Below are 14554 nucleotides of genomic sequence, written 5' to 3'. Positions count from 1 at the left end.
AAATGGATTAAATAAACAAAATCCTCAGACATCTATACACAATACCCCATAATGATGAAGCGAAAACAGGTTTGTAGAATTTTTTGCAAATGTATTAAAAGTTAAAAACAGAAATACCTTACTTAAGTATTCAGACCCTTTGCTATAAGACTTGAAATTGAGCTCATGTGCATCCTGTTTCCATTGATCATCATTGAGATGTTTCTACAACTTGATTGGAGTCCACCTGTGGTAAATTCAATTGATTGGACATGATTTTGAAAGGCACACACACCTGTCTATATAAGGTCCCACAGTTCACAGTGCATGTCAGAGCAAAAACCAAGCCGTGAGGTTGAAGGAATTGTCAGTAGAGCTCCGAGACAGAATTGTGTTGAGGCACAGATCTGGTGAAGGGTACCAAAACATTTCTGCAGCATTGAAGGACCACAAAACAACAGTGGCTTTCATCCTTCTTAAATGGAATATGTTTGGAACCACCAAGACTCTTCCTATAGCTGGCCAAACTGAGCAATCGGGGGAGAAGGGCCTTGGTCAGGGAGCTAACCAAGAACCCGATGGTCACTCTGACAGAGCTCTTGAGTTCCTCTGTGGAGATAGGACAACCATCTCTGCAGCACTCCACCAATCAGGCCTTTATGGTAGAGTGGCCAGATGACAGCCTGCTTTGGGTTTTCCAAGAGGCACCAAAAGACTCTCAATCCATGAGAAACAAGGTTATCTGGTCTGATGGTACCAAGATTGAACTATTTGGCCTGAATGCCAAGCCTCATGTCTGGAGGAAACCTGGCACCATCATGCTGTGGGGTTGTTTGTCAGCAGCAGGGACTGGGAAACTAGTCAGGATCGAGGCAAAGATGAACAGAGAAAAGTACAGAGAGATCTTTGATCAAAACCTCAGACTGGGGTCGAGACTCGTCTGAACAATAACCTTAACAGGACAACGACCCTAAGCACACAGCCAAGAAAACGCAGGGGTGGCTTCGGGACAAGTCTCTGAATGTCCTTGAGTGGCCCAGCCAGAGTCCGGACTAGAACCCGATCAAACTTCTCTGGAGAGACCTGAAAGTAGATGTGCAGCATCGCTCCCCATCCAACCTGACAGAGCTTGAGAAGATCTGCATAAAGGAAAGGGAGAAACTCCCCAAATACAGGTGTGCCAAGCTTGTAGTGTCACACCCAAGAAGACTCAAGGCTGTAATATCTGTCAAAGGTGCTGTCACGTCTACTCCCGCTCCTCCTCTCTGGCCCTCGTTGTCGCTAGTTGTGCCATCATTACGCACACCTGCCACCATCGTTACGTGCACCTGCGCCTCATGACACTCACCTGGACTCCATCACCTTCCTGATTGCCTCCCCTACATCTGTCACTCCCTTTGGTTCTTTCCCCAGGCGTTATTGACTCTGTTTCTGTTTCATGTCTATGCTTTTTGTGTTTCTTGTTTTGTACAATGTTCTATTTATTATTACATTTGCACTCCCTGTACTTGCTTCCAGACTTCCAGCATACACGTTACAGAATAACGCCTCACCAAAGGGAAGTAACAGGGATAATTTTTTTTACTGGTGATGTCACATCCACAGGCGGCTGCCGAAGCAACCGTGGATGCAACAGCTGGCTCGTCAGGCTTCCATGCCTCAGCTGGCTCGACAGGTTCTCAAACCTCTGTTGGCTCGTCAGGCTTCCAGTTCTGAAGCTACCGGGGATGCCTCAGCTGGCTCGACAGGTTTCCATGCCTCAGCTGGCTCGACAGGTTCTCAAACCTCTGTTGGCTCGTCAGGCTTCCAGTTCCGAAGCTACCGGGGATGCCTCAGCTGGCTCGACAGGTTTCCATGCCTCAGCTGGCTCGACAGGTTCTCAAGCCTTGGTTGGCTCGACAGGTTCTCAAGCCTCGGTTGGCTCGTCAGGCTTCCATTCCTCAGCTGGCTCGACAGGTTCTCAAGCCTCAGTTGGCTCGTCAGGCTTCCATGCCTCAGCTGGCTTGTTGGGATCCCATGCCTCAGCTGGCTCGTCGGGCTCCCATGCCTCAGCTGGCTCGTCAGGCTCCCATGTCTCAGCAGGCTCATCGGGCTCCCATGCCTCAGCCGGCTCGTCTGGCTCCCATGCCTCAGCCGGCTCGTCTGGCTCCCATGCCTCAGCCAGCTCGTCGGACTCCCATGCCTCACCTGGCTCTACAGGTTCCCACGCCTCAGCTGGCTCTACAGGTTCCCGCGCCTCAGCAGAAGCTTTCAGCCCGCTCCTGGTCCTCGGACCGTCCCCCTGGTCGGCGTCCTGCGGCTGGAGCCACGTGTCAGGGAGGGGGTACTGTCACGTCTACTCCCACTCCTCCTCTCTGCCACTATAGTTATGTGCACCTGCGCCTCATGACACTCACCTGGATTCCATCACCTCCCTGATTACCTCCCCTATATATGTCACTCCCTTTGGTTCTTTCCCCAAGCATTATTGACTCTGTTTCTTTTTCATGTCTGTACGCTTTTCATGTTTCTTGTTTTGTACTATGTTCTATTTATTATTACATTTGCACTCCCTGTACCTGCTTCCAGACTCCCAGCGTATACGTTACAGGTGCAGAGAGCGTTGGGCCAGTAACTGAAAGGTTGCTGGATCGAATCTCCGAGCTGACAAGGTCAAAATCTGTCATTCTGCCCCTGAACAAGTCAGTTAACCCACTGTTCCCCGGGCCCTGAAGACGTGGATGTCGATTAAGACAGCCCCCATCAGCTCTCTGATTCAGAGGGGTTGGGTTAAATGCGGAAGACACATTTCAGTCGAAGGCATTCAGTTGTACCGGTGACTAGATATTCCCCTTTCCCCTTCAACAAAGTACTGAGTAAAGGGTCTGAATACTTATGTAAATGTAATATTTCAGTTTTTTATTTTGTATACATTTGCAAAAAATAAAAATAAAACAGTTTTTGCTTTGTCATAATGGGGTATAGTGTGTAGATTGATGAGGGAAAAATCAATGTATTAAATGTAAATAAGAAGAAGAACAACAAGAATAAGGCTGTAACATAACAAAATGTGGAAAAAGTCAAGGGGTCTGAATACTTTCCGAATGCACTATATATGGCAGCATTACCCTACATTACCTTGCTATGGATGCTTCTGTTTTTAGGGACCAAACTGACCAGCAACTTATGCTTAAAATGGCATATTACCCCAGTTGGTCTAAACATTTTTTTTCTTCATTTTTTGTTGTTGTTATGAGCAGAAGTGCAATGACCAAAGCATGGTGAGAGTATGGTTCCCATATGTCATGGGGGTTTGCCGACTCTACGATTCACGCACTATGATTAAGCTCTTTGCATTGATATATCCTAGCTTTTATTTCCTTGTCCATTGAACTGAAAAGAGTCAAACCAAACTAGATCAAGTAAATCTGCATTTGGTAACATGGAATGCTGCCTGCCTGGTCTCTTTTTCACGGTTGTTTGAGGACCCGGCTGTCCAGCGTGAATACAGATTTGATCTGTTGCCACTTAAAGACGGACAATGTTACATAATACATTTCTCTCAGGAGGTTGCCACGCTCCTAGCTCCCAGGGTTCCCTGGTTCACCGACCCCGTCCGTCTCTCCCAACCCTTGTCATCTCACTCCCGTTCATTTCAAAGGACAATGAGCTGTGACGAATCTGACGATTCGGTCCTTTACATGACGCAAACATGCCATCCCTCTCTCCCTCCCTCTCCCCCCTCCCTCCTTTCTGACAGCAGACATAACTTTCACATCATGGCTCCTTGCTAAGGTGTTCTGCTGTGGATTTAGTCAGGAAGTAAAAAGTGCCACGTCGGCCCTGCCTCATAATGGCGTGTCGGTCTGTCTACTATTCCAGGGCCCGTATTCATACAGTGTCTAATAAAGACTGGTGATCTAGGATAATTTTTGCCTTTTGTATCATAATGAAGATGATTATATGGACAGGGGGGACCTGATCCTAGATCTGCACTCCTACTCTGAAACCCTTAATGAATATGTGTCTAAGGAAAGCCATCAACAGCTCCGAGACCTGGGGTTTACTAGTGACAGTTATAGGATGGTTAGACGGAGACAGAGAACCTACTCTCACCTTTGCTTTACCTCCGCTGTCACTCATTTCTCATTCATAATTAAGTAACCAATTTAACTGAAATTCATGACGGACATATTCACACTGCAACTATTGCAACTAACATTAGCCATTTTGAAGGAGCAGCGCTGTTTTGAGCTCTGAATGCCAAAGACTTATCTTGAGTACTCGTTAATGATGCTCCACCGAAACAGGTTCCTTTCACCTTCTTATGGTTCGTGCTTTGCTGTTTTCACAACCTTGAGAATGCTGCCTCTGCAAAGCTTCCACAGTGGGAAGAGACATATAATGCACCGCGAGGGGAGAAATAAAACTATGGGATGTGGACGACGTCTCCCAGTCAGATATATCTCTTTCCTGCTCGTCTACCTCAGCCCGTCTCTCTTCAGCCCCGTAATGGATGTATTGCTGCACCAGCTAATGAGTTGGTAGCACCATAATGACTTAACACAGCAAACAGGAGATAGGAATACCGGGGTCATCCGTTTGAACCTTTTTAAGACAGTGTAGCTGTGGAGTGGGCAGACACATGCATGCACACATCCACACACACAAACACACTCCTATTAAAGATGGGCGGTGGGTGCAGATAGGCATCTCGACTCGTCTGAACAATAACCTTAATTTGTTCCTTCCATCCACGTCATTGCTGCTTCTGGTAGGTTAGAGTAGACTAGAGGGAGGATAGCAGCATTTGGGAAACTAGGGCATTACCTTTCCCTCCCCTTCTATTTTGATTCATGAACATTCAAAGAAACCAAGATGATTTTCTGTGTAATTTAGGAAAAGGGGGACATTCGACTGGGAGAAAAAAAAATTGGGTGGAGAACATGGCATACTTCTTTCGCTGAGGGGACTTCCACATCCCTGGCAAAACGAGACTGAAATGACAGAACGCCGTCTGTGAGCCCAGAGATTAAAAAGCAGAACAAATTAAAACATCTCGAGTGAAATCGGCATCTTCGTGGAACTAATGTGTGGACGACTCAACTTTGGAGAGCGGGAGAGAGAGAGACTTTGTATGCCATGATTCACTCCTCTCTTCTTACTTTCCTTCCATTCTGAAAAGTGCTATCACGCTATCAGTGTAGCCCAGAGCAACCCAGAGCGGATCGTCATGGTGCAGAGAGGCCTACTCATCCTCCTGTGAATGCCTACCCATGGGCGGCCAGGGAAGGTCAACATTTGGCTACACTGGGCCTCTGGGGGACGTAGACAGACGTCCGTGACGAGAGCTCCTTCGCCCCATTTAAAGGTAATGTCTTTTGAAGGCATGTGAATATGTGAGCACAAGCACAAAATGTCCTCGAGCAGATGTTTTTATTACAAGCTAATCGCTGAACTGTCAACATTGACAGATAAATTCAGTTTATGTTGCCCGTGCTGGAGTTCAACCCATAACCGTGATGTTTCATGTGCTCTGACCATGCTCCGACCCTCTGGACCACTGGTAACATGTCAGGTGTGTCGGTTGCACTGTTGCGCTCAACTACAGTAGCTTTGCATTCTGAAAGAGACTCTCTTCTCCATACATGAAATCCATCTTCATTTGCATTCTGTTTTGTGTTAGTTGGTATAACTTGTGCCCATTCGCATAGGCTAATGCTAGGTAACTCAATGACAACCATGCTAGGTAGTTACTGAGGAAGTGGAATTAGCTAATTAATAACTTAGCACTTACTATTAATTAAGCGTAGATTGTGTTTGTGTTGTTTAAGTTGGTTATGCTTAATCAACATACTATTATATTCCCTTCATGTTTTCTGCTGTATTAGCAATTTGAACTACAGTATGCTAACACAAGGGATTTACTAAGGACTCTGGCTGGTCAGCAAACATCTCACTTGCGTAATTTATTGCACAAATACTGAGCTCTGACGCTATTGCACTCACCAGCCTACCAGCCATAAAACCTTGCAGCTTTAATGTTTAATTCTTGACACCTACAGTTTACATGCACCTTAGCCAAGTACATTTAAACTCAGTTTTTCACAATTACTGACATTTAATCCTAGTAAAAATGCCCTGTCTTAGGTCAGTTAGGATCACCACTTTATTTTAGGGATGTGAAATGTCAGAATAATAGGTGAGAGAATGATGTATTTCAGCTTTTATTTCTTTCATCACATTCCCAGTGGGTCAGAAGTTTACATACACTCAATTAGTATTAGGTAGCGTTGCCTTTAAATTGTTCAACTTGGGTAACCTTCCACAAGCTTCCCACAATAAGTTGGGTGAATTTTGGCACATTCCTCCTGACAGAGCTGGAGTAACTGAGTCAGGTTTGTAGGCCTTCTTGCTCGCACACACTTTTTCAGTTCTGCCCACAAATATGGGATTGAGGTCAGGGCTTTGTGATGGCCACTCCAATACCTTGACTTTGTTGTCCTTAAGCCATTTTGCCACAACTTTGGAAGTATGCTTGGGGTCATTGTCCATTTGGAAGACCCACTTGCGACCAAGCTTTAACTTCCTGACTGATGTCTTGAGATGTTGCTTCAATATATCCACCTAATTTTCCTTCCTCATGATGCCATCTATTTTATGAAGTGCACCAGTCCCTCCTGCAGTAAAGCACCCCCACAACATGATGCTGCTACCCCCGTGCTTCACAGTTGGGATGGTGTTCTTCGGCTTGCAAGCCTACCCCTTTTTCCTCCAAACATAACGATGGTCATTATGGCCAAACAGTTCTATTTTTGTTTCATCAGACCAGAGGACATTTCTCCAAAAAGTACGATCTTTGTCCCTATGTGCAGTTGCAAACCGTAGTCTGGCTTTTTTATGGCGGTTTTCGAGCAGTGGCTTCTTCCTTGCTGAGCGGCCTTTCAGGTTATGTCGACATAGGACTCGTTTTACTGTGGATATAAATACTTTTGTACTTGTTTCCTCCAGAATCTTCACAAGGTCCTTTGCTGTTGTTCTGGGATTGATTTGCACTTTTCGCATCAAAATACGTTAATCTCTAGGAGACAGAATGCTTCTCCTTCCTGAGCGGTATGACAGCTGCGTGGTCCCATGGTGTTTATACTTGCGTACTATTGTTTGTACAGAGGAAAATGGTACCTTCAGGCGTTTGCTGAGATGAACCGGACTTGTGGAGGTCTACAATTTTTTTTCTGAGGTCTTGGCTGATTTCTTTTGATTTTCCCATGATGTCAAGCAAAGAGGCACTGAGTTTGAAAGTAGGCCTTGAAATGCATCCACAGGTACACCTCCAATTGACTCAAATGATGTCAATTAGCCTATCAGAAGCTTCTAAAGCCATGACATAATTTTCAGGAATTTTCCAAGCTGTATAAAGGCACAGTCAACTCAGTGTATGTAAACATCTGACCCACTGGAATTGTGATACAGGGAATCATAAGTGAAATAATCTGTCTGTAAACAATTGTTAGAAAAATGACTTGTGTCATGCACAAAGTAGATGTCCTAACCGACTTGCCAAAACTATAGTTTGTTAACAAGAAATGTGTGGAGTGGTTGAAAAACGAGTTGTAATGACTCCAACCTAAGTGTATGTAAACTTCCGACCGAGAGTGGAGATGAGAATCAAAAATCCAAATGGCCACCACTGCCTGGCACTGTAGCGGCAGGAGCTCGACAGATCCTCTGTGGTTGAATGGACTAGACACCAGACACTCACTATAGACAGTAGCCTATCATACCTGGTTCAACACACATCAATAACTCCAGATGAATGGCTATCGGCTCTAATCTCCTAAATTCTCATCATACGTCATACCTGGACATGGCTACTGGATGTACTCAATACTCTGTTCCCATTTGGCAATACGTTGGCTACTCTTCTCACTACACTACCACCAAGGCTTCGTCTCAATTGACACCCAACTGCACTATCTAGAGAATGGGTGGTCTGGTTAAAAGCAGTGACCTATGTTGGGAATAGGGTGCTCAGGCCAAAAGTAGTGCAGAAAGTAGGGTGGCATTTTAAACATGTTGCCCTTTGGTAATGCACCGTACACTACTTTGCTAAGGCTGTTTTTGATAGTAGAAGAATGTTGGGAGTGTTATTATCCGTTTCCTCATTTACCCTTAGTCACCTTGGCTCTGCCGAGCCATAGAAATGCTGAATTGTAAGAACCTCTCGAAGAATTACAGGCGTTTTGCAATGGTGGTGGTTTCAGGTTAATCATTCTCTCGCAAGCTAATTACACTTGAGCTAGAGGAGAGATCAGCGTTTAAGCTTTGTTTACAGCTACGTCTGAATGCCTTTGTCCTTTGCCTTTCTTAGAGTCCCCTGATGAACACAACATTTTCTTCCCCTATCGTCTTTGTCTTTTTTGGTGTATCTTGTTTGAAAAGTATATTGGTTGGCTGTCTCAGATTTGTTTCTGCTTCTGTAAAAGCCTGTTGCTGTGTTCCTGGCCAATGTCAGATTTTCAAATAGTTCCAGAGCTACAAAACCTCCCCCTCACATGGAAAGCTAGCTGCCCATAGCTCTGTCCTCTTGGTTGATAGAACTGCTGATAGCCTCTTGACTGAGGTCTGAGTAGGGTCAACAAATAGCAGCATCGGATGCATCCCGTTCTTTTTTCCGCCTCTTTTTCCTCGCTATTCTATTACTTACCCAATGGGTAGAAGTGTGACTTCTTATTGATTCTTGCCCTTGACAGTAAACCTTTTCCAGTGAGTAATTTCTTGTCGGAGGCCACAGCTGGCTCAGGCTGGCTCTCGAGTCCCACCAACCCAAAAGGCTCTACGACCAAGGCTGTCTTCTTCTGTATCTCGGTCCATGCGTAAAGGGAGGTGCAATTTCGACACACACACACACCCACGTGCAATAGTTGTTTGTGTGTGTGTGTGTGTGTGTGTGTGTGTGTGTGTGTGTGTGTGTGTGTGTGTGTGTGTGTGTGTGTGTGTGTGTGTGTGTGTGTGTGTGTGTGTGTGTGTGTGTGTGTGTGTGTGTGTGCTTATGTCTAATAGTACTCAGTACATTCGTACTCAGTAAGGATCACTTGAGTCCCCCTGTTCTTCTGTTAGTGTCGCTGTCTGAAGAGGTCTGCTATCAGTGGAAATCTATGAAACTCTACCCTAACCTCTCCATGTTTACTCCACTGTGTGTAGCACACTAGAAAAGGAATTGGGTGTCATTTGTGACCTAGTGTCATCCCTTTTCTTTGATAGGATTTATTCAAGTCAGCATTGTTATGCGAGCCTCTAATTGTTCAGTGCAAGTGTTGCCATTTATTAGCTTAGAGCAGAGGTATAACTTTTTCAGCTGGGACCAGAAATTGCCAGCAATTCGGGCGAACCCACCCTACCACAAATCTAATCACAACCTTAAAATCGGTACATTTCGATTTTCACATCAACAAATAACCTTATGTTCTTTCCAGTGTGACAATGTATTTGAGAAAAATTTGAAATCCCTTATCTGGAAAAGTGTGGACTAGACAAAGTATTGAAGTTGTAGAAATTGAATGTAGATGGGCTTCACACACACACACACACACACACACACACACAATTATTAACACGACACATCATTAAAGCGACACACACAGGCATGATTCCCATGCATATCCCCCCCCCCTTCCCATCATCCCGTTACTTAATTACTCACTCTCCCTCACTGTCCTCCCTGTTTGTCTCTCACTCTGCCTCCGCCTTGTCAGCATCACATTTCGTTGATAGAGGGGTCTGCCTCGGCCTGCCTCGCCATCAGATTGAGTTGACAGAGGGTTCGCCAGAGACTCATAATTAACAGTCTCCTGATTACAGATCCATTATTTAAATCCACTATTGGATCAGAGGGAGTTCGCCTTCCTGACGCGCCTCGACAAAACAGGCCAGATGATGATGGCTAATTGGCCTTCTGCTGAGATAATGTGGACAGGCAGGAGAAGGACGGGTGGGGAAGGGGGTCAGTGCACTGAGCTACCCAGAAAGAGGCTGCAGTATGCGGGAGAGGGGGGGCTGCCATGGAGGATAACCTCCAGCAGATGGCAATTCCATTCATAACTCCCAGTCATAGGCTACAGTTGGTCAGCTCTGGGCTGTGCTGGATGGGTGAGGAGTTTCTACTGCTTGCTGTAGGCCCTCCTTTGGTTGGTTATTGTGAAATATGAGGATTTGTAAGATTTTAATAACATTTTCTTATTGGGAGACTTATTGGGAAACAAAAACACCGGGAACGCGGGAGCCTCAGCGGCAACCAGAGCATGTCATGACAGGAACAAGTCTGTCGCCGCAGGTAACACCTCCCTGAGGTGTGTTCCGGTGTCGATGCTCCGTGCGTGCCTCAGTTAACATTGCCCGGTGCTAGGCTGAGGAAATCGATTTCTTCAGTTTCTTCTTTGACATCACTGATTGGAGACCAGGCGGTTGACGTGCCAACCATGCTGGTGGCAAGGTGGGGCGGCGATGCCCAAATTATGGTCATTCACCCGTTCACCATCCATGATAACAATGACCAATGCTGTTTCCCCTCTGCAGATCAATACAGTTTATTCAATCCATGATGCATTGATGCAGGAAATGATGCAGGAAATGATGCAGGAAATGACTAATATGAGAAGTTTTGTTTTCGTCAGTAGCCTAATTAGCAACAGTAAAAGGCCATGATTAAGTCATTATTGAGGGTAACTTGTGTTTAAAAAGCCCATGTGACATACCACAAGTTCTGGGGGCCCATGCACCTGTCATTAAATGTAATATATCAATTTGACAGTAACCCTCCAAAGAGTCATTCATCAACCTTTTTCATTTCCATATTTACTAGGAAGCTAAAGTGTTTGTTTCTTGGGTTCAGTAAGTAGGGGAATATCGCCGAACAAATGCCGTAGTCAAGGCTACAACGGCACCAGTGTAATGAGTGGAGTTAACTCAGGTGTTCTGCAGCTCATATCAGACCGAGAGCCTAATGCTTCTTAAGTAGTTCTTTATGAGTTTTAGTTTAGAAAGCAATTTCTCCAGAACCAACAAGTTACATGGATGGTAAAAATAGCATGATTGCTGTAGCAACATCAGGGAAACTGTGCAGAAGGGCGTGGTACTTCAAACACAGCAGTTCTGAAACGTCTTTAATTAAGCCTCTCATTCTCCTTAATTGCCGGCTTCAACACATTACGGAAAGAGACAAAGTGTATAGGAAGCACTGGGGACAGGTCGTCTGGATAATGGACACCCAATAAATTGGCAGACACGAACAGATTATCATCTTTAGTGGTTTGCGATTTTGTTCATACCGGTGAACTGGTGTTTGAGTTGTGTGGTTGTAATGTCATCAGTCTTTTATCTCGAGTATGTATTGGCATGCATCATTCGAGACTTAGTTTAAATTGTGTGCAGTGCAATGGACCTATAATGCACAATGTCTCAGCAACACTCAGTATCGAAAATAGTCGGGCCTGCAACCTGGACCCACAGGCCACGGTGAAAAACGTCTGTTCACAAAAATGCAAGGCGACACGGTCGCATACTGTAGCTACTACAGGCCTCTACGTTGTTAGGCTATTTCATGTGTCATTTTCATAAAAAAAAAAGTGTATAAATAGCAACTAAATATGGTATACAGCTATAGATAGTAGGCTACACTGCATAATAGAGCAATCTCGGGGGCCAGAACTCCGACCTTGCGGGGGGGTCCAGAGAAACTGAGTTACACCAGTGGAGAGGAAGCCCATGTGTTAATTTGTGTGGATCTGTGGCTGTTGTCTTTTCAGTGCCTTGTAGTCTAGCATCCTAAATTTGGATGTTCTATCTGTTTTATGCAAATGTGTTCCTGTTTGTAAGTGTGTGTGTGTATGTGTACCTTTGTCTGTGTATGTGTGTGAGTCAGTGTATATGAATGAATGTGTCCCTCTGCTTGTTGTGAGTGTCTGTGTGCCTGCATCCCAGCGGCGCGCTAGGCTATAATAGCACCGGCATCAGAAAACCCCCACATCAAACACTGTGTTTGCATCCAAAGGCACCTTATATAATGCACTACTTTTGGCTGGGAATAGGGTGCCATTTGAGACGCACAGTGTGCTGCTGTCCTTGGTGCCTTGCGCCAGTCGACCAAGGGGAACTTTGCTCTGCCTATCAGATGAGTGAGACTACCCCTCTCACCACCCCCCACTGTGTGAGTAGCCAGGCACACCTTTTAAACCTTTGTTTTTGGACCCCACTCTCCCCTCAGTCTGTGCTCCTCCTTGCGTACCTCTTTGATAGCTCTGATGGCCCAGTTCGCCCAGAAAAGAGGGAGGAAGAACATTGCACTCTCTGCTTGTTAGGCTACAGCGCTGTCATTAGTGCTGTGATGGCCTGGGAACATGACTATATAGTTGTGCATGTGTTGGGGTTCACTCCCCAACAGGTACACATACACACAGTGGTCCCGAGTGGCTAAGTTCAAAGAGCATGGTGTTAGCAATGCCAGGACCGTCGGTTTGATTCCCGCTGGAGCCACCTTTATGGAGAATGTACGAATGCGCTACTGCAAGTTGCTTTGGATGAATGGCATACATTTAAGCAAAATAGTATTGCTATTATATTATTGTATCTTGGTTGACGTGTTGGGGTTCACTTCCCAACAGGTACAGAATAATATATACAGGGTTTTAAAGGAGCATTTAGCTACTACAGTACTCTGCATCAAAACGACTAGTTCTTTGTCAAATACAAGGCAGAGTGAATTATATTTGTGTAGGTACAGCTGAAGGTATAGATTGAAAATGTTCAATCCGTGGAAATGTCAGTCAGAGCACTAACACTTCCAACTTAATGTGTCACCCAATGACGTTGTAGCACACATGGCATCGATTTGCCTCCACAACAATGTCGTTTCTCACCTAGTTGAGGCAATCATTTTGTCACACTCGTACTCCTGTATGTTTGGTTTTTGTTTTTATTTTTGGAATGGGCTTGCCCGTTGTCAGGGCAACGGCTTGGTGTGAAGGTCACAGGAAAAGGGAAGGCTGTCTTTGTTGACCCCTTTCATACGTTTAATATTCATCCCATTTTGAATGTGTTAAAAGCCTTGGGTGTGTGAGATATAGTTTGCCGCTGGGTGTCAAGGAATTTTGTTTGTCTTTGAAGTCGTTTCTTTTTACGTTTTTTTTCCCCCCACCATGAATCATTCAGCCCGAGTCACACTTCATTCGAGAGTCTCGTTATGTCATGGAAAATCAACAGGAACAGCAAAGGGGACACTGGGGAAAAGAGCGCTGTTTGATGGTAGCTGCTGTTGCGGAACAAACAGATTCAAATTGCAGTATTTTCAACTTCAGTCGCTTTACATAGAGGGCATTCGAGGGATGAGTATAGATCAAAAATGTGATTGGCACTTGATAAAATGACACTGACAACAGCCAAACGGTGACATCTGGCACTTGAGATATGTCGGAGAAGACAGAGAGAGAAAGTGGTGGATAGAGAGATCTTCCTTTAGATTTTCAACACTTGTATGTTTGTCAATTATGTGCTTTGTGTTGATTTGTAAATACTTATTAGAGCGTGAGAGAGAGAGAGAGATCCTATTAATTTAGATTATTTTATTTTAGTAATTTGTTTATTAATACAGCGCCTCAAAGTATTCAGGCCCCTTGACTTTTTCTACATTTTGTTATGTTTCAGCCTTATTCTAAAATGGATTAAATAAAAATAAAAAATCCTCAACAATCTGCACACAATACCCCATAATGACAAAGCGAAAACAGGTTTTTTGAAATTTTACCAAATGTATTTAAAATAGAAAACAGAAATACCTTATTTACATAAGTATTCAGACCCTTTACTATGAGACTCGAAATCAATGTTTCCATTGATTCTAGAACTTGATTGGAGTCCACCTGTGGTAAATTCAATTGATTGGACATGATTTGGAAAGGCACACAACTGTTTATAAAAGGTCCCACAGTTGGCAGTGCATGTCAGAGCAAAAACCAAGCCATGAGGTCGAAGGAATTGTCTGTAGAGCTCCGAGACAGGATTGTGTCGAGGCACAGATCTGGAGAAGGGTACCAACACATTTCTGCAGCATTCAAGGTCCCCAAGAACACAGTGCTTCCATCATTCTCAAATGCAAGAAGTTTGGAACCACCAAGACTCTTTTTAGAGCTGAACAATCGGGGGAGAAGGGCTTTAGTCAGGAAGGTGACAAAGAACCTGATGATCACTCTGATAGAGCTGTAGAGTTCCTCTGTGGAGACGGGAGAACTTTCCAGATGGACAACCATCACAAAACCACTCCACCAACTAGGCCTTTATGGTACAGTTCCCAGACGGAAGTGACTCTTCAGTAAAAGGCACATGACAGCCCGCTTGGAGTTTGCTAAAAGGCACCTAAAGACTCTCAGACCATGAGAAACAAGATTCTCTGGTCTGATGAAACCAAGATTGAACTATTTGACCTGAATGCCAATCATCACGTCAAGGTAAATAAGGTAAATATGATGTGGCTGTCCATGGTGCTGATATCTATGTGTGTGTGTGTGTGTGTGTGTGTGTGTGTGTGTGTGTGTGTGTGTGTGTG

General features: G+C 44.8%; 1 protein-coding gene across 2 annotated transcripts in view; it reads left to right on the top strand.

The window, feature by feature from the left end:
- LOC106609934 (catenin alpha-2) overlaps nucleotides 1–14554 on the top strand; it is a 756904-nt gene that overhangs the window by 536234 nt on the left and 206116 nt on the right. The window lies entirely within an intron of this gene.

Source organism: Salmo salar, chromosome ssa08 (assembly GCF_905237065.1).
Source record: "Salmo salar chromosome ssa08, Ssal_v3.1, whole genome shotgun sequence".
Lineage (NCBI taxonomy): Eukaryota > Metazoa > Chordata > Actinopteri > Salmoniformes > Salmonidae > Salmo > Salmo salar.
This window is presented reverse-complemented; position numbering and strand designations above follow the sequence as displayed.